The following is a 20,778-nucleotide window of genomic DNA, read 5'->3' as shown; positions in this document are numbered from 1 at the left end:
AAAACCAGAGATGAGAGAGAGAGAGAGAGAGAGAGAGAGAAAAGAAGGTGGAAGAGGAGGAGGAAGAGGAGGAGGAGCAGGAGGAGGAGGAAGAGAGGGAGAAGGAGGAGAAGGAGAAGGAGGAGGAATTAATTTTGCTCTAATATTAACCCCTTTAAAATTGAATTCATTTAAATTTAACCCTTTAAATGCTTTGCAACAAAATATGCATTATGTATTTGCTAGTTTGTTCTGTGCAATTTCATTCATACAAAGTTACTGTCAAAAAAATAGGCCAGTAAAGAGCCATTTATAAATAACATATTAGTAAACCAAGTTAGAGGGACTTTATTTATCCTTTAACCTTCAATTTGCATTAATTGGGAGCAGTCATGGGAAATAGTGCCAACCTCACCTCAGGTCAGATGGCTTAACAAAATGAACTGTTTCATGCCCAGAAATAAATATATTCCAAATATAAATATGAATCAGTTACAAAACAGATTCCTTTGAAACTACAAAATAACCACACTGTTAATATATTTGTGCTCCAATTAAAAATGTGCAAAGAACACACATTCTGAGCTAAAGCTGTCCCAGGGAGTGATTCTCATTTTTGCTTTGAATCTTATGTAAACAAAACTAGGCAGTCTCCTTTGAGCCACGAAGAAATTCACAGCCCCTGTTTTCTAAAGAGAAGAACTGAAAATGGGTATGTTTAAGTTGGAAGGGTTTGGGGCTTGAACTTGTTGCTTTAAATTTCCTTCATCACTGGGAAATCACTTTCAATTTGTCTACTTGAAGAACTCTAGTTTGGTTTGTTCTCAGTTGGAGGCACACCATGAAAAAGATGCCGCATGTTTGTATTATAGCAAAAGTTGGAAACCACCTCAGTGACAGTGTTTCATTTTCTTCTTTGCAGTTTTATCTTTAAAACCTAAATCTGTTCTCAATCATTTAGAACAAGGCCCATGACATCAGACTGCCTGGGTGCGATTCTTGGCTGGCCTCTTCTGCACTGTTCGACTTTGGGCAAAATGCTTAACTCTTCTCCTCTCCTTTCTTCATCTGGAAAACGGGGTCATTTATAATACTTACCTCATATGATCATTGTGAGGATTACCTTATGTGAAATTAGACAAAATAATTAGAACAACCCAGCCCATAATGTGTGTTTAATAAATGCTGTGTATACAAACTTATTAATTATATGAGAATTTTTAGGTTTTTCACAGAGTCAAGTTGAGATATATTGCTCAAAGCCTAAATCAAAATTACACTCTCAAAAAAATATTGAGGTCCAATTTTTGCATCCAAAAAATATATATATATATACAGTTTTGTATTTATATATTAATGTCAGGGGTAATGGTGTATATGTATACATAATTGCCATAAAGTCATAACAACTGCTACAAACACAAGCCTTCCTGGCTTTGTTAATGTAGTCTTTGAGAATCCTTTTTGAATAAGCTTCTTAATTGCCTTGGTCTTCAGCCGCACATTATCAGAGTTTCTGACTGTCAGCCAAATGGTGAGGTGAAGTTAAAGGTTTTGGACTTGAAGGTTTATGAAATGGGCGGTGCAGAGAGATTTTGAAGAAAATAAATAAATACAACTCCAAAGTATACCTTAATGTTGTTTTAAAAGGAAAGAAAATTAGTAATAAGCAAGTCAATTTTAATAAATACATTTTTCCTTTTAACATACTGAGTGTCCACTGTATGGAGTCATAGGGTGGAAGAACCACTGCAGAAACAAGACAGGGCAGCTTCTTCAGAAGCCCAGAGTCAAGAGCAGAGAAAATTTGCTTATGCTCACATACATATGCACACCCACACATAACCAACAATCACTTTAATGATATAACAAGGGCTTTTATGTAGCCATAAACGTTGGATATTGGGTGAAAAGCCAACAACTGAGTATGTATTTACTCAATGTGGCAGTTAAAGGGAATGAGCTGGTATAGATTAGCATGGTTCAAGCCCACATCCATCATATTGAGTCAAAAATGTAGAACAAAAGATACACAGAGATTCATATCATATAGGTAAATTAAAAATACACAAACATTGTTCATTGCCTTGGATATGCATTTATGTATGTGAATGTTAAAAAGGAAAAATAGTGGTCTTGAAAGATACAAACCAACTCACATTCTGGGCTTGGTGTGGGGTTGTCAAGGAGATTATACCTATGCTCTAATTTTTCTAATTAAAAAAAGGCATTCTTCATGTTATTTTAAAATATACCCTTTTTTAAATTAAAAAAATTAGAGCATAGGTGACAAAATATTTATATTTTGGGTAGTGGGAACCCAGATGTTTTCCCTGCTAACCTCTGTTTTTCTAAAATTTCTATGTTATTTACAACAACAACAACAAAAATTGTAGGACTGCAGTTAGTTGAAAAGTGGCTTGTCACTTGCCATGCAGACAGCCACTCGGCGACATCCTCTGTGGCATGGCAGGTGTCGTGGTCTGTTTGGCTGCCTTTCTCGTCTTGTTTGTACCTGGGAGAAGTGTTCACCATATGATTGCATTTAGCACAATCTAGACAGCTCCATGGCTTCATGCTCAGATGCATACCCTGGTGAAGAACCCATCGCTTCCCCACAGGTTTCATATGGCAGTGCCCCACCCGACGGCTCAATTGCCGCTCTTATATGTTGAGACCTATTCCAGGAACCATCTACTGAGATAAAGCAGGATTCTCTTTAACACAAAGTGGCTAAACAGTTTGAGGTTCACATTTGCCTTTTATTCATCTTCCCAGACTGCCAATCCAAAGCTCTTGGGTCTTGTCCCTAAAACTCCACAGAAATGTACATCTCTGAGATTCACAAAAGTTGTTCCATGCCTGTAATGTGTTCTTACAGTCCTTGTGGTAGAGTCCCTTTCCCTGAAACCATCTCCCCTTTAGAATGAGATTTTATCTAAGTCTATTTGCATCTATTCAAAATCAGAGATAGCTCTGAAACCAGACCCTATTTAAACATAGAAATAAGAACAGTTGTAGATTAATCGAATGTTGGGAAACTTTAAAACAACAAATTATATTTATCTTCTGTGTTTCCTTTTTTCCAGATCTGCGATTTCCTTCTGGTTGGCTGTCCTGCGTGGGTGCCAAGTTCCACACATGATTTAATGAATAAGAAGGTCAGATGTCAGCTTGACTATTTGCAGACTTGTGATCTTTGCTATTAATTGTCCCTTTTTAGCATTATTGGAATTATCTTCTAATGTGTAGTGTTGCTGCTGTTGTTATTTAATGTAGTTTTGAACTCTATAGGTATTAAGAAAAAATATAAAGCATTAAATGATCTAAAAACATAACAGAAAAGCAATGATACTAATTCACTCGAGAAAAGAAGAGTAACAGGGCAGTGAGAGAAAAGAGCCCATTTTCACTTGTTATGCCAGAAAATTGTGCTCAGTGAAGATCCAACAATCCTTTCCCATGTGTCTTTTCCTTGAGTGCTAAAAAGGCGGGCGGATCATGAGGTCAGGAGATCGAGACCATCCTGGCTAACATGGTGAAACCCTGTCTCTACTAAAAAATACAAAAAATTAGCCGGGTGTGGTGGCGGGTGCCTGTAGTCCCAGTTACTCAGGAGGCTGAGGCAGGAGAATGGTGTGAACCCAGGAGGCAGAGCTTGCAGTGAGCAGAGATCATGCCACTGCACTCCAGCCTGGGCGACAGAGTGAGACTCCATCTCAAAAAAAAAAAAAAAAAAAAAAAAGGGCATGAGAATTAGATAACCCATTGGTTCCAGCGAGTCAGATAGGGTACAAGCACCTGTTCAGTAAAGATCCACTTGACTAGCAAGTCTTCTGAATTTGCCTTTCAGTCCTGAGGTATGTGGTCATATCAAGCAACCATTCAGATCACTGGGTTATAATTTAGGATCCAGTTTGTTTACATTATTATAACAACACAGTTTCAGTTTATCTCTGCATATAAGGTTGTGTCAGAACTTTCCTTTCTGTGTTTATTATTTTTAGCAGTTTAAAAACTAACTATGGAAAAATGGCTTTTTGGTAATAAGGTGACATTCAGGCTTGGTCAGGATCTGGCAGAGTCTATAGAAATGCTCACTGGCTGCGGGAGCCAGGCCTTTTGAATGCTGTCTTTGTGCCTCCTCTTGCCCATGGCCTCTGGCCTATTGTCTAGGTGCCTGGGTTGGGGTGGTGCTATCTGATTGTAACCAGTGCTAGTATTACAGCACTCAGTGCCCAGGCCCTCCCTTGGGGCCCCCCGTCTGGCTGCCTCTGTCTCCCAGCCCTCCCTAGAGAGGACCAGCCATAGTTCTCATATCAAAAAACACTATTTGTAATTTATAGAATGTTCAAGAAAAAGAGATCACTAAGAATCTTCAAGGCCTATGGTTCTCTAAGTGTTTTTCATCTTTACAAATAGCCCTCTCCTTTTCCCATTGGAAATCTTCCAGTGGCCCCCAATTTGTAAAGCATGGAAAAGGACAGCTGTTCTGTTTAAAGATGAGAAGGCTCCTGCAACCCCAGTCCCCAGCCTCTTCTTCATCCCACCTCAAGCAAGGTGACCTCAGAGGTCTTCCATTCCCACCAGGAAACCGGGGGCACCTCCCAATACTTGCACACTCTTTTTACAAGGCATTCTCCTCAATTTACAGATAAGGAAACTAAGAAGAGATTTCTATAAATGCTGAAAACGTGAGGCATTAGACACAAAAGAATGAACACTGTATTAATTCATTTTATGTAGTTCTAGAAAAGGAATAACTAATCTGTGGTGATAAGAATCAAAATAGTGATTACCTTGGGGAGAAGAGAGGATTGGCTGGCAAGGGGCATGAGGGAATTTTCTAGAGTGATGGAAATGTTTATAGAACCATGGGTTACCTGGCATCTGTTAAAACTCACCTGTGCATTTTACTTTATATAAATTGTACTTCCATTAAAAATAAAAACAGAGGAAAATAAAGAAAACATAAATTCGGCATTTAGTGAATGAAAATACTGTAGCCAAATATTTGAGTTTGATCAATTTCCTTAAAGCTATGTGGGCTGTTTATTGGATCCAGTCTAAAGTCATTACGCAGAGTTTCTGAAGATTGAAAATCATGCTGTTCTAATATTTTTTGTTCAATAATCACCAAATCCAGAAAGAAAAACACTGTCAAGGAATTCCAAGCAATGAAACCTGTAACATGGCTAAGATGTGAGACCTGGGAGTTCTGGGAGTAGAGATTCAGAGGTCAATATTTGATTCCGCTGACCACAGAGGCCAAGAATCATTGCCCTCCCAGTGTGTAGGTCCCAGGAGGTTTAGAGAGGCACCATATTCCAGATGGGGTCCTCTGAGCTTTTAGGGCTCTGAGAAGCCCCTTAAAAGTCTGTGCTGGGAGGAGTGCTGGTGGGGAGAGACCATGTGGGTCACCACCCAACATGCAGCTGGACTTTTATCTGTTTAGGTATTGGGCTTCTCTATCCATTTCCATGTATATAAAGAATTCCATAAGTGAGAAACATGTGACAAACGTTACACATGTTGTATACCCATTCTGGTGTATATTATTTCCTTAATAAGCCAGATGACATGGAATTGTATGCTTTTAACTATGCTGGACTTTGCCTCCTAAGTTTGTACAGAAAGACATGGTCCAGGTCTGGCACATTCAGGATGGTTCTGCAGGGTTACACTGATCTGAACTCACGCTAAGAGTTATGGATAGTCTTAGCTTCAGCTACTCCCCCAAAAGAAATGTCCCTCCTGAGACCCTTTCCAGAATTTTGATGCAATCAGGAATACTGTGAAAGAGAGGAAAGATGAAAATAAGCTTGGGGCCCTCTGGAGGCGCTGAGCATGTAATTGGTTGTTGATGGCTCTCCATCCAAGACCATATTGCTCATTGCCTAGGGAAATGAGATGCCATAGTGAGGCCCCATCCTGCGGGGATCCCAAAGATGCCTTTCTTTAATTTGGGATTGTATGTTGTTCAGTAATCTCTACTTCACTGATATAAACCTCATTTTTGTCATGCATTACTTTAACATGTGCTTTTAACAATATTCATCAAATTCAAATTCTTCATAATTTTTTTAATCCTTTGCTCCTACTCATCTGACTGCTTTTTAAATGCCCTATAAAATGCAGACTTCTCATATATCTTAGCAGAGTGGAACTTCTGGTGACTGAGGTTGAAAGGCCTTCAGTGGTACCTGTCAAACAGGCTACTTGTGAATTCAGTCTTTTTGCTTTCAACGGGCATCAAGAACTATGAAATAATGGGCCCTGTACGTGTGTTATTGCAGTAGGGCATTTTGACCGTCTAAAAAGCACTTTCCTTGCCCTGAAATTCTTTGAAACAACTTCATTTAAATTTTGTTATTGTATATTTTAAAAGTCAGGTAGTAAAGTGGAAGGTAATTATTGCGGCAGAAATACAGCTAGGGACATAGGCCAGCACAGATGGGACCCAGGGGCCAATTCTGCGTTTTAGAGGCTGATGAGTGAAATGGGACTGGGATGAGCAAGGAAAAGGTTTTTGAAAAGGAAATGATGACGGCGTTAGGAAACGGCAAGAAGAGTCATGTGGAGCTGGAGAAGGAAGGATTTAAAGATGCTCAAATGTTCCAGCCTTTGAGGCTGTATTATTTTTCTTCAGAAAGGACAAAATGTCTACTATTTGAGTGATTTCCCAACAAAGAACCAAAGCCTATTTCACTCACAACACAGATCCACATTAACACAAATTTAGTTCACTAATGAAGCTATGGTAAAACTGAATCATCCGTGAAAAAGAACACTTTAAATAACCAGGACATTTTTTTAACCCACACATACTGTGCTTTGCCTGCACATGCACACAAATTTCCTGATCAAACCAAATTTAATTTAGCAAGAGATTTTTCTCCAACCAGTTTAGTTTAATGTGCATGAGAGCAGAAATGAAATTACACAATGTAAGAGTTTGAGCAGAATTTACTTTTTTGCAATTCCATTTGAAAGGACCTATTTCAAGTCATTAAGAGTCAATTTAACCAAATGGAAAATAACAAGATATAAATCATATGTTTCTCCATTCCAGGGACTTTGGGCAACTGATCCTGCTAGAGCCAAAGTTCTTGAAATTTATTTCTCTCTTTTCTCTCTCTTGCTTTTTTTCTTCCTTGGTCAAGTGGCTAATGTAACATGTGTGTAGTCAGATTCCAGTTATTCATGAGAATGGGAGGGTAAAATGTCGATTGTTAAAGCCCAATTTGTTGACATTTTTCCACTTTTTTTTAAACAGTATGCATTTTCATCCACCAAACTGCTTGTAAGAGCTGTTCACAAGTTAGAAAATATATCCGGGTTTCAGGTTTTTTTGTTTGTTTGTTTGTTTGTTTGTTTGTTTTTGTTTTTGTTTTTGTTTTGAGATAGAATCTCGCTCTGTCACCCAGGCTGGAGTGCAGTGCCACGATCTCCGCTCACTGCAAACTCCGCCTCCCGGGTTCACGCCATTTTCCTGCCTCAGCCTCCTGAGTTAACTGGGACTACAGGCACCCGCCACCACGCCCGGCTAATTTTTTGTATTTTTAGTAGAGATGGCTAATTTTTTGTATTTTTAGTAGAGATGGGGTTTCACTGTGTTAGCCAGGATGGTCTCGATCTCCTGACCTCGTGATCCGCCCGCCTCAGCCTCCCATAGTGCTGAGATTACAGGCGTGAGCCACTGCGCCCGGCCCGCGTTTGAGTTTTATCTCCTTTTCCTTTCCCCAAATGTTTCCCTATTGGTGCTGTTGAGCTATTAACAATTTAAAAGCAGGTTGAAAGAAAAATAACAAACACCCCAATGTGTATATTATTTTTATTCTCTGTTTGTAGACAAAGAAACTTAGGGTAAAATGGTTAGGAGCAGTGCCTAAAGAATTCACTGTCACAGTGGCAGGGCTGGGCTTTAACTCAGATGGCTCTATCTGCAAGCCCCTGTTCTTTGGAAGAGAAGCAATAGATCAGAGTATACCAACATAATACATTGGCCAAATTGGAGAAATAGCTAAATTTGTGAAGAGATCAAAGTATTATTTTGGGCCTGCCCGTAGTGAAAACCATAAAAAACAGTGACTTAAACAGACAAAGGTTTATTTTTTTCTCCAAAGCGGGGGTCGTGGTTCTGTGGTCAGCAGGGACTCAGATACCTTCTATGACTCTGCATTGCTATTCTTAGCATATGGCTTTATCCTCAAGATTTCCTCTTGGTTCAAGGTAACTGCTGGGGTGCTAGCCTTCACGTATAAATTCTAGACAACAGCAACAATGGGGGAGGGGTAGAAAAAGGCACCCATTACTAGCTGTGTTTTTCCTCTTTAGGGGGTCTTACCAGAATGCCCATCAAGCAACTTCTATCTACAATCTCATCTACCGACTCATAGTTGCAAAGGAAGTGGGAAAATGTGGATGGGTACCTTGCCACCCAGAATGAAAGTGGGATTTCGTTGTGAGGGAACATTGCGGAGACACCTAGCAGACTTGGTCACAATTAGGCAGCTACTGGAGGCCCTTCAAGTACGGAGAGGAATGGTCAAGGTGGGGCTTTCAAGGGACTGATCTTGTAGCCAAGTGTATGATGGATAAAAAGGGGAACGATGAAAGGGGGTATTGAGTACTGTAGTTTGTGGTGATAAGCTCGGTATTAGTGAGATGGTATCAGGGATAGGAGAAAATAGATGCATGTGATCAAATTTGTAGAGTAAATTGACCAAGGAGAATGTGTTTATTCATTAGCTGCCATCCAAAACTGTGAACTATGTTTAAACACACACACACACACACACACACACACACACACACACCATACACGGAGGTGTGTGTATGTATATAAACACACTATATATGTGTATGTATATTCATACACACATGCATACATAAAACGAAAACAACAATGTAAAACTTTTCTAGGGCTCCATACCACCAATAGCAATGATTTCAAACTTTGGTATCCCTAAGAATCACCTGGAAAAAGAGGCTAAATTACAGGCTTTGAAAGAGAATGTGAGAAAGAGAAATTGTAAAGATGACTAGGAAGTCATCATAAGAAGCCAGTTGTAAAGATGAGTAGGAAGTCATCATAAGAAGCCAAGCTGGAGAAAGTAGGAAAGTCAGGACGGGGAGGAAATAGTTGTTAAGTTTTGTTCTCCCTTTTTCCCTCTCTTATTCCCTCCTTCCCTGCTCTCTCCCCTTCTTTTTTTCTTTCTTTTTGTCTTTAATTTTTTAATTTTAGGAGGAGTAGACTTATGAGTTTGGTAATCATATTTTCATAAACGTATAGGCTCCCAAATAAGAAAGAAATTAACACTCACGTCATCATCACTCCCTTTTTTAAGCCATAAGACAGCAGGTAATGCCATTTTACAGATGACAAAATCAAGACTCATCTATGGTGTTGACAGTTGGAGCCAGCTCTTTCGGAACTCCTTATATCCAAAAAAAGATCATAGCTCTTTTGGAACTCTTTATATCCATGGTGCACGATACACTGGCAGGTGCACACATCCCTTGTGTGTGTAATCTACACAAAAATGACAAAGTTTGTCAGTACAACTTTCTTGGTACTATGTGTTTGACACCCTTAGCTTCAGGGCAAAACCTACTTTTTATTTTAGCTTTTACAGTCAGCAACAGTTAAATAAGTATAACTTGGTTTTCTTATTTTAACCCCCTCTGATTGCATTTTGTAAAGCTCATGTGAGCTCTATTTTTTCCCACCAAATGCTGGAGAGGGGCAGGTTTGGTTGGCACTGGCTGCTGGCTACTCCAGGTGTCTTCCCATGCAGCTTGCTGGGGCAAGTGTTGTGATTTCTGTTCTGACATCCTGGACAAAGTCTCTCATTAATAAGTAGATGCCTACACACTTACGTAGTAAAAGTATAAAAGCATGCATGGGAAAAACACACACCAACTGTAAAACAGTGGTTAGCTTGGTGAGAGATGAGAGAGAGAGATAGGTTGGTAGTGTTTTGCTGTTTTATTTCTTTTAGGGTGATGGATCAAATACCCGCAGATCTGAATGGTGGATACATGGGTGTCTGTAATATTGTTTTATATACCTTGAATGTCTGAACTGCCCTATAACTTAAACTTTTTTAAAAAATTAAGTAAATGACCTTCTTACAGGCAAAGTGATTTGAGCCCTCGAAATGAAATCTTTACTTTTAGTTTTGAGCAGTCTAAGACGGTGTTTCTCAAAGTAAAGCATGCATTAGAATCATCTAGATGGTTTGTTAAAACAGTGTCTTAGGTTCCATTGCCAGAGTCTCTGATTCAGTAGATCTGGAGTGGGGCCTGAGAATCTGCATTTTAACAAGTTCCCCAGTGATGCATGTTGCTTATCCAGAGACTACACTTTGAGAATGACTGGTCTGAAGGAATTTTTCATCAAGACAACTAGAGTTTTGTTGATTGCTCACTTTTTCATTCATTAAACAAATGTCTGTTATATAAATGTGTCTATTCTAGCACTTGAACTGGGCCAATTATTGTGCATGGATGTATAAAGATGATCTGTCTGTGGTGGAAAGGATACATGACTGTTCAATACAGTTGTACAGTTTGGTCACTGTGTAAATGGTGCCCACTGGAGTACTACAGCTTAACCAGATGTGGCAGTCAAAAGAATTACCGAAGAAACAAAGCAATGTGTGCACAACAGTGTAATATGTGCTATGATATAAATATGCATGATGTTCTTTGAGAGATCAATAGAACAATGAAACCCAAAAATGAATTGGGGGCATGGAGTCAGGCAAGGCTTCCTGGATGATAGGATACCTCAGTTGAGTCTACACAGGTGAAGAGAAGTTGTCTGGCCAACAGTAAATGTATAGGAGGACAGGCAGGGGAAGTAGAATATGCAAAGACATGAAATGTAATTTGTAAGAAGACGGTAATAGATGGAGTTTAAGAATTCAGGCTGGACCAGGTGCAGTGGCTTATGCCTGTAGTCTCAGAACTTTGGGAGGCCAAGGTGGGAGGATCTCTTGGGGCCAGGAGTTTGAGACCACCCTAGGCAACATAGCAAGACCCCATCTCTACAAAATCAAAAAATTAGAGGGGCATGGTGGTGCATGCCTGTAGTCCCAGCTACATGGGAGGCTGAGGTGGAAGGATACCTTGAGCCCAAGAGTTGGAGGCTGCAGTGAGCCATGATCATAGCACTGCACTCCAGCCTGGGTGACAGAGGGAGACCCTGTCTCAAAAAGAAAAAAAAAAGAAGAAACATTCATGCTGGCAGGACAGGAAAGTTGACCATCAGGAGTCAGATCATGAAAGTCTAAGGTGTTTGGATATTAATCTGATAGCAGTAGGGAACCATTTTAAAATTGTAAACAAAGTAATTGTTTGATCCAGTTTTATATTTTAGAGTCATATAGGGCAAGGAAGACAGGTAGGTTGGAGGTAAGATTGGCCACAGTGGACCAGGCCAAGTAAGCAGCTATTCATTAGCCTAAGTATAAAATGGTGAGGGCTGCGCTAGGGCAGTTCCAGTGTGAATAGAGAAGATGGATGTATTCAAGAAATATTACAGTAGAATTGACAAAACATGGGGATTGATAGAATGTGGGAAGCAAGAGAGAAGCCATCAAGGATGAGTCCTGGGTTTGTGTCTTAAGCAGTGGGTGTAAGTAGGTGACATTCACTGAACTAGGGAAGACAAGGGGAAGAGATCTAAGGGCTGGAATAGGGACTGGAGAAGGTGAGTTTGGGTTTGGACATTTGGAGTTTGAGGTATTTATGGAACATTTATGTGGAGGCATCAAATGCTCATGGATATTTCCTGGGCTGCAGACTTCAGTTTGGATAATATCTAGATATTAATCACTTGTATTTATATATTATTATAAATATTGCTGCAGTAAATATACTTATATATACATTTTGTCTTAACTTCTGATTATTTCTGTAAGAAGTGTTTCTAAATTAAAGGCTATTGATAAATATAGGAAAATTATTTTACAAGACGTTTTGTCATTTTATGCTTCCATTAGCATTGTAGAAGAATGTCTGCCTCCCTGTGGCCTCGCCAACATTATTTAATCTTAACAAACTAGAAACCCCAATAGTGAGGCTGCTTTAATGTGTACTTTACTGATTATTTGTAAGGTTGGACATTTTTCACTTTTTGTTGAACTTTATTAAAGGATTATTTGTTGATGTCGTGCACCCATTTTCTATAGGGTATTGTTTTTTTAATGATTTTTAAGAACCCTTTTTTTCTTTATTAAGGATATTATCTCTTTGTCCATCTCATGCATTGCAAATGTGTTGTTCTACTTTCTCGTTTACCTTTGTTCTAGCAGTAGAATACTCTCAGATGTCCCACCAATATGCCTATTGGGCTCACTCCCTTGCCTGTTGCAAAGTCTTAATTTGAATTTTATCCTCTCATTGAGGTCCATTCTATTTGCTACTTCAAATCCCCAACAAGGACAGCTCTTGACAGTTCTGATCCCATAGCATCTTTCACCTTTTCACATAAAATATAGTTTATTTATTTCGTTGTTAGTTTCCATCCACTAAAATGTAAGCTCCTTGAGAATAAGGACACAGGAACCTTTGTCTGTTTTATTTACAGATATATCCCAAGTACCTAGAATTGTGCCTGGCACATAGTAGGTGCTTAGTATCTATTGGTTAAGTGAATATTAATTGCTTTTATATGGTCATTTATTGTCCTAGGGTTTCAACTTTTAATCCATATAAATGTATCCTTTAGGATCTGATTGTAATGTCTGGTTTATTCCATTGTCTACTGATGAATGATTTCAACACTTACCATTAGGATTTCCCAATACTCTTACGGCAACTCTTTGATTGAATTAGAAACAAAATTCAAATTTCTTAATTCCTAAATACATCAATTAGAAGTGGGAGAATGAGGGTGGCGGGGGTGGGGGGTCCCTGAGCATTTACTTGGATGAACAAAATAGTTCATCAAAAAATGTTCATCTCTCTCTCACAAAATCGTCTAATTACCTACTTTATTCTAAACACAAGTTTTTGTAATTGTTCATTCCTGTGTTATGTTGACTTATTTTATGAACACTCTCAATTGCAACCATATAAGAAGTCCACACTAAAGAATGGACAGCTTTGACAGGGAGCAGTGGCTCATGCCTGTAATCCCATCACTTTGGGAGGCTGAGGCGGGCAGATCATGAGGTCAGGAGTTTGAGACTAGCCTGGCCAATATGGTGAAACCCTGACTCTACTACAAATACAAAAATTAGCTGGGCATGGTGGCACGCACCTGTAGTCCCAGCTACACAGGAGGCTGAGGCAGAAGAATCACTTGAACCCAGGAGGTAGAAGTTGAAGTGGCCCGAGATTGCGCCACTGCACTCTAGCCTGGGTGACAGAGCAAGACTCCATCTCAAAAAAAAAAAAAAAAAAAAAAAGACAAGACTGGACAGCTTCTAGTGAAGAAACCATACCAAGGCCAAACAATTTCTGGTTTGGGAGTTTGCTTAATAACAGAGGGAACAACTATTTACTAGCTCCCTTTGGGAAAACACGTTGTCAAATAAATATTTACTAAGCTTTTCTCTATGCAAAATACCATGCTATGCCAGTGGGAGGTATAAAAAGTACAGCCAGTTCCCTTAAGAAAGTTGTAACTGGCCAGGAGCGGTGACTCATGCCTGTAATCCCAGCACTTTGGGAGGCTGAGGCAGGTGGATCACCTGAGGTCAGGAGTTCAAGACCAGCCTGGCCAACATGGTGAAACCCCATCTCTACTACAAATATGAAAATTAGCCAGGCATGGTGGTGGGCACCTGTAATCCCAGCTACTTGGGAGGCTGAGGCAAGAGAATTGCTTGAACCTGGGAGGCGGAGGTTGCAGTGAGCCGAGACTGTGCCATTGCACTTCAGCCTGGGCAACAGAATGAGACTTCATCTCAAAAAATAAAATAAAAAGAAAGTTGTAACTAACCGTGGTGGTGGAGGTGGGGAGAAATCAGGATACATATTCACAAAAAGGTGAACAATCATTCTAGGTATTTATTATTTATATTTTGGCAACTACAGATGAATGGGGCAGATATCACATATTCAAGATATTAAGAAGAGCAAAAGATGATGGTGGATTGCAGAGATCTATGAATCCTTGACTGAGGGCATTAGAATTTGTATCAAGCCTAGAAGAATAAGTGGAATTTGACTTTAATTAAAGAGAAGAAAGGGAGAGGGAGGGAAGGAGGGCTATTAGTCCTAAAACCTATTTTCAACACTTAGCAGGTTTTGTTCTCTTGTTGTTGTTTTCATTATTGAAGGCAATTTGGTATCATTTCTGGACTGTTGCTATATTATGATTTATTACATGTTGGAAAATTTTTTATTTCTGCCTCAAACATTTGGCACACTAACATACCTTTGAAATTGAAGTTAATCATTGAAGAAAAACAGGCAGGGATTGTTATATTTAGACTGATCATCAAAGACAACATCAAGTGTTCTCCTTGCTTTTTTTAGACAGAGTCTCTCACTCTGTCGCCCAGGCTGGAGTGCAGTGGCATAATCTCAATTCACTGCAACCTCTGCCTCCTGGGTTCAAGTGATTCTCCTGCCTCAGTCTCCTGAGTAGCTGAGATTACAGGCAGGCACCACCACACCCAGCTAATTTTTGTATTTTTAATAGGGATGGGGTTTTGCCCTGTTGGCCAGGCTGATCTCGAACTCCTGACCTTAGGTGATCCATCCGCCTCAGCCTCCCAAAGTGCTGGGACTACAGGCATAAGCCACTGCACCCGGCCTCTCCTTGCTCTTTTAAAATCATTTGCAATTAATTGAGAGTGAACCAATTACTTTCTTTCAGTGCTGTTTTTCTTCCTTTGAGAGGAAGCATTTGATATGACAGGCATCATGCCAGCCATTAGTTATCAATGTTAACAGGGTCTGAGACAGCAGTGATGAACTACCTACCAATCTAGGGACCACCATGTAGTAATAAGCTTAACCTTTCTCCCCCAGCAAATCTTTCATGAGAATGATTAATAAATAATAATTTCATCTGACAGACTATGTGTTTGACTTCTTTCTCTTCTGCTGCTTCTTCTTATTGTCTGTAAAATTATAAAAGACAGACAGCCAAAAGCAAGAAGCAAGAATTTAATACACAGTCTGAAGAGATAGATCCTGACTACATAGGAGCCTGCTGAAATTATCGATTTTATTCATTTTATTTTGATGTTCCCATTTAATCCAAAATCCTATCATACATATTTTATAATTCTCATGTAATCTTAAATAGTATAATACATATTTTTCAGCAAGTAGATACAGCATTGAATCTGCTCATTGTAAGAGCATTTACCTACTTGATTTTCTGGCAGTCAGGAATAAGAAACAAAGATTTGAGCATATCCCATTTAGCAACCAACAGATTACATGGACCTTTAGTGTTCTCATTTAAGCTTGGCCTTGGTTCATTTACATCTTGGATCTGTGGACTACAATTATAGCCATGTTACTAAATGATTTATGTTTTTATTTAATATGTTGTTAATGAAAAGTAACTGGTTTCTCCATTAAAATTCAGAGAGTAGAAGTTGAAGGTAAAAAGTTGATATGTATGCAGTTTTCTATATGTATATTATGTTTCACAATAAAGAGGTTTGAGCAAACAAAGTAACTGGATGTAACAGGATGGGCAAATGACATCTAGTAACAACTAGCAACACAATTTCTTAAGGAAAGGAGCTGTTTATTTGGAAAAAATGCCTTGGTCAGTGTGCTTGGAAGTAAAAAGATAAATTTCCAAAGGATCTGGGTGACAGTGGAACTGTTCTGCTGTAGACAAGGGGAGGTTTTGGCCATTACTCTAAAGAAGAGAAGGAGAAAGATAGAATGAATGGATGGATGGAAATGAATGAATGAGCAAACTGGACAAAGCACCACAGAGAAGACAGGAGGCTATAAAGTTAACAAATTGACTTCTTTCTATGACCTCTCAGGTCCTCAATAAAGAAACTGAGATGTGCGATGTGTGATCCTAGTAGATCTGCTGTAGAAATGACCTACCTGTGACTCAGTTGAAACTGAGATGAAGCGTGGGGTGAGACTGAGGCAGGTCAAGTGCCCATAGGGGTGGTATCCAAGGTGGCTGGGGAGATTGTAGAAAACTTTCAAATTGGGTGTTCAGACCAAGGTGGAAGCTGGAAGAAGAGGTCTTTTATTAACAGATGTAGCACATTATGGTGGTTTATAACAGCACTGCTTATGTTTTAATCCTTGACTAAACATAATCATTTCAAACATTTGAAATTCAAAGAGAAGCCTAACATTTCAAACATTTGAAAGAACTATTAGTAAGTTTGGTCCACTGATTGCTTTATTTCAAGACACTGAAATGATTTGGGGATTGACTCCCATACTTAATTTCTAAATCCTCCTGTTTAGATAAATTTCTACAACTGTTATTATGACTTCTGGAGTATTCTAGTGGAGGTCCTGGGGAGAATCTTCATCTGCTTATGCCAACTATTGGTGTTTCTGGTCTCACAGAATTATAGAACCATGAACATGGAAAGTTTCTTAGAGATGATCGTTTGCTGCTCAAAGCATGGTTTGTGGCTAGAAGCATTGGCCCCACCAGGGAGCTGGTTAGGAATGCAGAATCTCAGGACTCACTCCAGATCTAATGAATCAGAATCTGTACTTTAACAAGATCCCAGGTGATTTTTATGCACAGTAAAATTGGAGAAGGCTGAGTCAACATGCAGTCAACATGCAAGTGGAGCTCTTGCACTCCACATAGCTAGATGTGTTGTATGATGGTTGTTCCTCCCTAAGAATGCTATTTGAAAGCAAACAGAGCCATTAACAGCTCCTGTCTTGCTTGGCTTGGGGAGCAGTTGCCATTTTAAAGGGCAGAAATGCTGCTCCCAGAAAGTAAGGAGACAACAGGATCCAAAAAAAAAAACCGTGCGTAGGAATGGTGGTTGCCTGGGGCCTGACTTAGTTAGAACAAGTCATCTCATTGAAGAAAACATGGTGGTAACATTATCTGTGGGCCACTTAAAGCTCAACTGAATGACATCACTTTGTGGAAACCCTAAACACCAATAGGCCTTCTGCTATAGATTTTTGAGGAACAGAATGGGAGTGAATGGGAAACAAGTGGGCATGAATGTAATGCTCATAAGAAAAATGCTCTTATGGCCAAATTCACTCATGAGCTCTGTATCTGTACCGATCTGGGACTGATACATTTATTAGCACCCAAACCGTGTTTGTGTTACAAAAGGTGGCAGGATATTAGGTAGGAGAGATGGAGCTAATCTTTTCTGTGAAAGATTAGATGCAGGACCATGCAATAAAATGAACATGAGACTATTCTCACATATTGATCAGCCATAGAAAATACAAGCTTCTGTAACAAGAAATGACTTCCAGTAGAAGGATCTAGATGAACCATTGCCTTGATAATAACAATGGAAAAGAAAACAATTCACAGTAATATTCCTTTGCACCTGAGCACCTATACATTGAAGGAATCAGCTTTCAGTTCAGAAAGGAAATGCTGAAGAGAGATCGTGATGCCCCAAGATGTGCAGACCCAGAGATGAAAGCTGCTGTCCAGGCAAAGAAAGGAGTTTCAGGAGTTCCTCTAAAAGACTTAGACATTTTAATTATCCTAGTGAGGGGCCATAAAACAGAGATGGGAGGTGGGCCTGGCCCAAAGCAAATACAATAAACTCTTTGTTATTTGGTGGATATAGATTATATTAACCAAAGAAAATGATACTTAAATCATTTACCTACTTTTCTCAGGAACTTTAAAACCATTAGTGTTTTCTACCTTCATTTGAATCTATGGAAACTGTAGTTTTAATTTGAAAGAATAGAACAGTTTAAGCTTCTACTACTGGTTTATTTTCCTGGCTGAGTGATTAAGGGGACAAAGTGAAGTGTATACCTGTATAATTGTTTCTCTCCAAATCAATATTTTATAAAAATTCATTTTTTTCTCAAAATTTATCTTGTTTCTTACATTATAAATATGCCTTAAAATATATTCATAATTCTAATTTCTCCTGGACTTCAGAGATTATCTTATTTTTCTTGGCCTTATACTATAACCCAGTACTGTCCACTAAATATATAAAGTAAGCCACAAATCCAACTCACATATGTAATTTTAAATTTCCTAGTAACCACATTAAAAAAAAGTGAAATTTATTTTAATATTGCATTTTCTAACTCAATATATAAAATAGTATTCCAACAAGTTACCAGCAGAAAAATATTAATGAGATATTCTACATTCTCTTTTTCATGCTGTCTTCAAAATCTAGTGTGTATCTTATACTTATAGCACATCTCATTTGAACTAGGCAAGTATGAAGTGTCTAGTAGCTATGTGTGGCTAGTGACTAGTGGCTACAGTGTTGAACAGCACAGCATAGATTCTAGGACAATCATTCCTAACATTTTGGATTCACGGTTCTTTAGGGGAACCTTATGAAAACTGTGGACCTTCCTCCCAGAAAAAAAAAATTATATTAGCGTACAATCCCCCATAAATTTTCAAGGAATTTATGAAACCTTAGAAGCCCGTCTTTGACCCTCCTGAGGTAAAAATCATCCCAAACTGCCATAATTTCATCCCCAGTCTCACATTTTTTTTTGTTGACCTTTTGGATTTACATAAATTATTTTAAAAGGAATCTATATTATTTCTATAAATGAAAAATGTATCATTTATTAAAAGCAAAAGATAACTGTAAAAAAATTAGTATTATTCTTTCAAAAATTCATAAACCTACCCCCTAAACTTACCTTTCATATCACTCTTCGGGATACACTGCCTAGGGATCTGGAAACCAGATGAAGAGGCCCTGCTTTTGGGCCTCCTCTGAATGGATGCAGGAATGAAGTGGAGTCTGCAGGGATGTGCTGTTAGGTCATTATAGTAACACAACTGGTTATGTTATTTAAGCCTGCACATTGAGATGGAGACTGGGGGTGTAAAACTGGGCAAAGTCATTCACTTTGATAAGGTTCATGGACTTTAGAATAAATAATTCTAAAGAAATACTTTTCTTCTGCTGATTTTTCTTCCCTGGCTCTGTTTGCCAGAAGATACACCTGAAACTCTGTCCTCTTGGGGGAAAGGGTTGGTAAGAGAAAGACACCTGGGTAGTGGCTTAGATGAGCTCTGCTCCAGGCCTTAAAGAGATGGCTCTTTCTATCATCTTCTCTGGTAGCTTCCTCCTTTCACAGTCTAATTGGTGAGACCCAATGGACAGAGGAGAAAGGAAATAAGTGCTTGGCTGCTTGACCTTCCTGCCACATAGGCCTCAAGTCCAAGATTGCAAATGCAAATGCCAGCAAGCGTTGGGTGGGTAAGTTGAATGAGTCACTTCTTGAGGGACTGGAAATTTGGACCTTTGAGCAAAGTCCTCCCCCTTTTTTTGTCAAATGTTGACTAATTTGTTATTAATATTATATTTAACATTAGATATTTACACTTGATATTTAATACTAGAAACACCAACCAGAAGACTGACTATAGATTCTAATTCAGGGTGGATTAGGCCATCAGGATGCCAATTAAATCTTCTGCCAAAACATCAGTGCTGGTTCTCAACTCAGAAACATGTTCATACATTTTGTTGGTATCACAGTGATGGGAGGGCTGGGATGCTACTGGCCTTTAGGACATTCAGAACAAGGACAGTCCTGCACCCAAACATTTGTCCTGCCCTGAATGCCATAATGTCCTTGTTGAGAAACACTGAAAGAGTAAAAGAAATTCTGCAGGTCCTCAAGTGATAATCCGGTTCAACTCTTATTAGGAGCCAAAACCCTGTTTGGTAAAGAGCAGACAATACATTTTTCTGGAGCATCTCTTTCCTTTCGATTGGACAGGCATAGCAGACACAGCAGGCTTCAAGTATTTGAGATTTCTGATCATCTTAGGGTAATCTCACATTTCTGCAAAGTTTTTCTTTATTTTCTCTCTTCTGGTTTTAGTATGCTTACACTCTTCGGAGGGTTTTAGCATTATTCTTTTATGAAGTGACTTTCAAAAAGTGGCAGCCGAAGCAATGACTTGACTGAAAGTATATGACTGAGAAGGGCCTCTGTTGCTAGACTCCCATAATAGAGAGCATAGCTGGGATGTCCACTCATCCCCAAAAGGGAGTCATGCTACAGGTGTGACCTCCAGAGCAGTGGATGTCTTTGGCCTCGGTTGTTTGAATACACTGAGTTTGCCATAATGCTGTGTTCCGCAACCATGCCAGTTCCACTGGAACATGTGTCAGCTTTTATTCAGTGCTGATCTTTTTCCCTGAACAAGCAAGGGTGTATATGACCCATTCTCTGAATTTTATATGAGTGATGGGGTGTTTTGTCTCTTCTACTCGTCTAGGGGATCTGTCCATCGAGTTTATGAAAACTTTTTACTGTGCTATAACATGCACATGCTAAAGCATATAAAGCTCCATTTTTTTATGTAGTTGTATACCCATGTAACTACCACTTGGAAGAACATACAAAACATTTCCAGCAACCCTGAAGTTTGCCCATGCCCCTCTCTGTCACTGCCTGCCCCATACCAGGATTACCACTTTTCTGAATTTCATCACCATTGATAAATGTTTTTATCTGTTCTTGAACTTCTTTTACATATTACATAATACATATTCTTTTGTATTTGACATTTTTTGCTCAACATAACATTTGTAAGATTCATACCTGTTGTTACATATGTCAGTATTTTATTCTTTTTTATTGCAGAGTAGTATTGAGTACATGGATATACCACAG

General features: G+C 39.0%; 1 protein-coding gene across 11 annotated transcripts in view; it reads left to right on the top strand.

Moving 5' to 3' along the window:
* THRB (thyroid hormone receptor beta) overlaps positions 1-20,778 on the top strand; it is a 377,275-nt gene that overhangs the window by 155,718 nt on the left and 200,779 nt on the right. For all 11 annotated transcript variants that reach the window (XM_031009558.3, XM_063703657.1, XM_019023169.4 and 8 more), the window contains exon 2: positions 3,069-3,140. The gene's annotated coding sequence lies outside the window, so the exon portion shown is untranslated. The remainder of the gene's footprint in view (positions 1-3,068; positions 3,141-20,778) is intronic.

This window comes from Gorilla gorilla, chromosome 2 (genome assembly GCF_029281585.2).
Source record: "Gorilla gorilla gorilla isolate KB3781 chromosome 2, NHGRI_mGorGor1-v2.1_pri, whole genome shotgun sequence".
In the NCBI taxonomy this organism is placed as follows: domain Eukaryota; kingdom Metazoa; phylum Chordata; class Mammalia; order Primates; family Hominidae; genus Gorilla; species Gorilla gorilla.
Note: the sequence above shows the minus strand (reverse complement) of the source record. Positions and strands in the feature narration are given on the sequence as shown.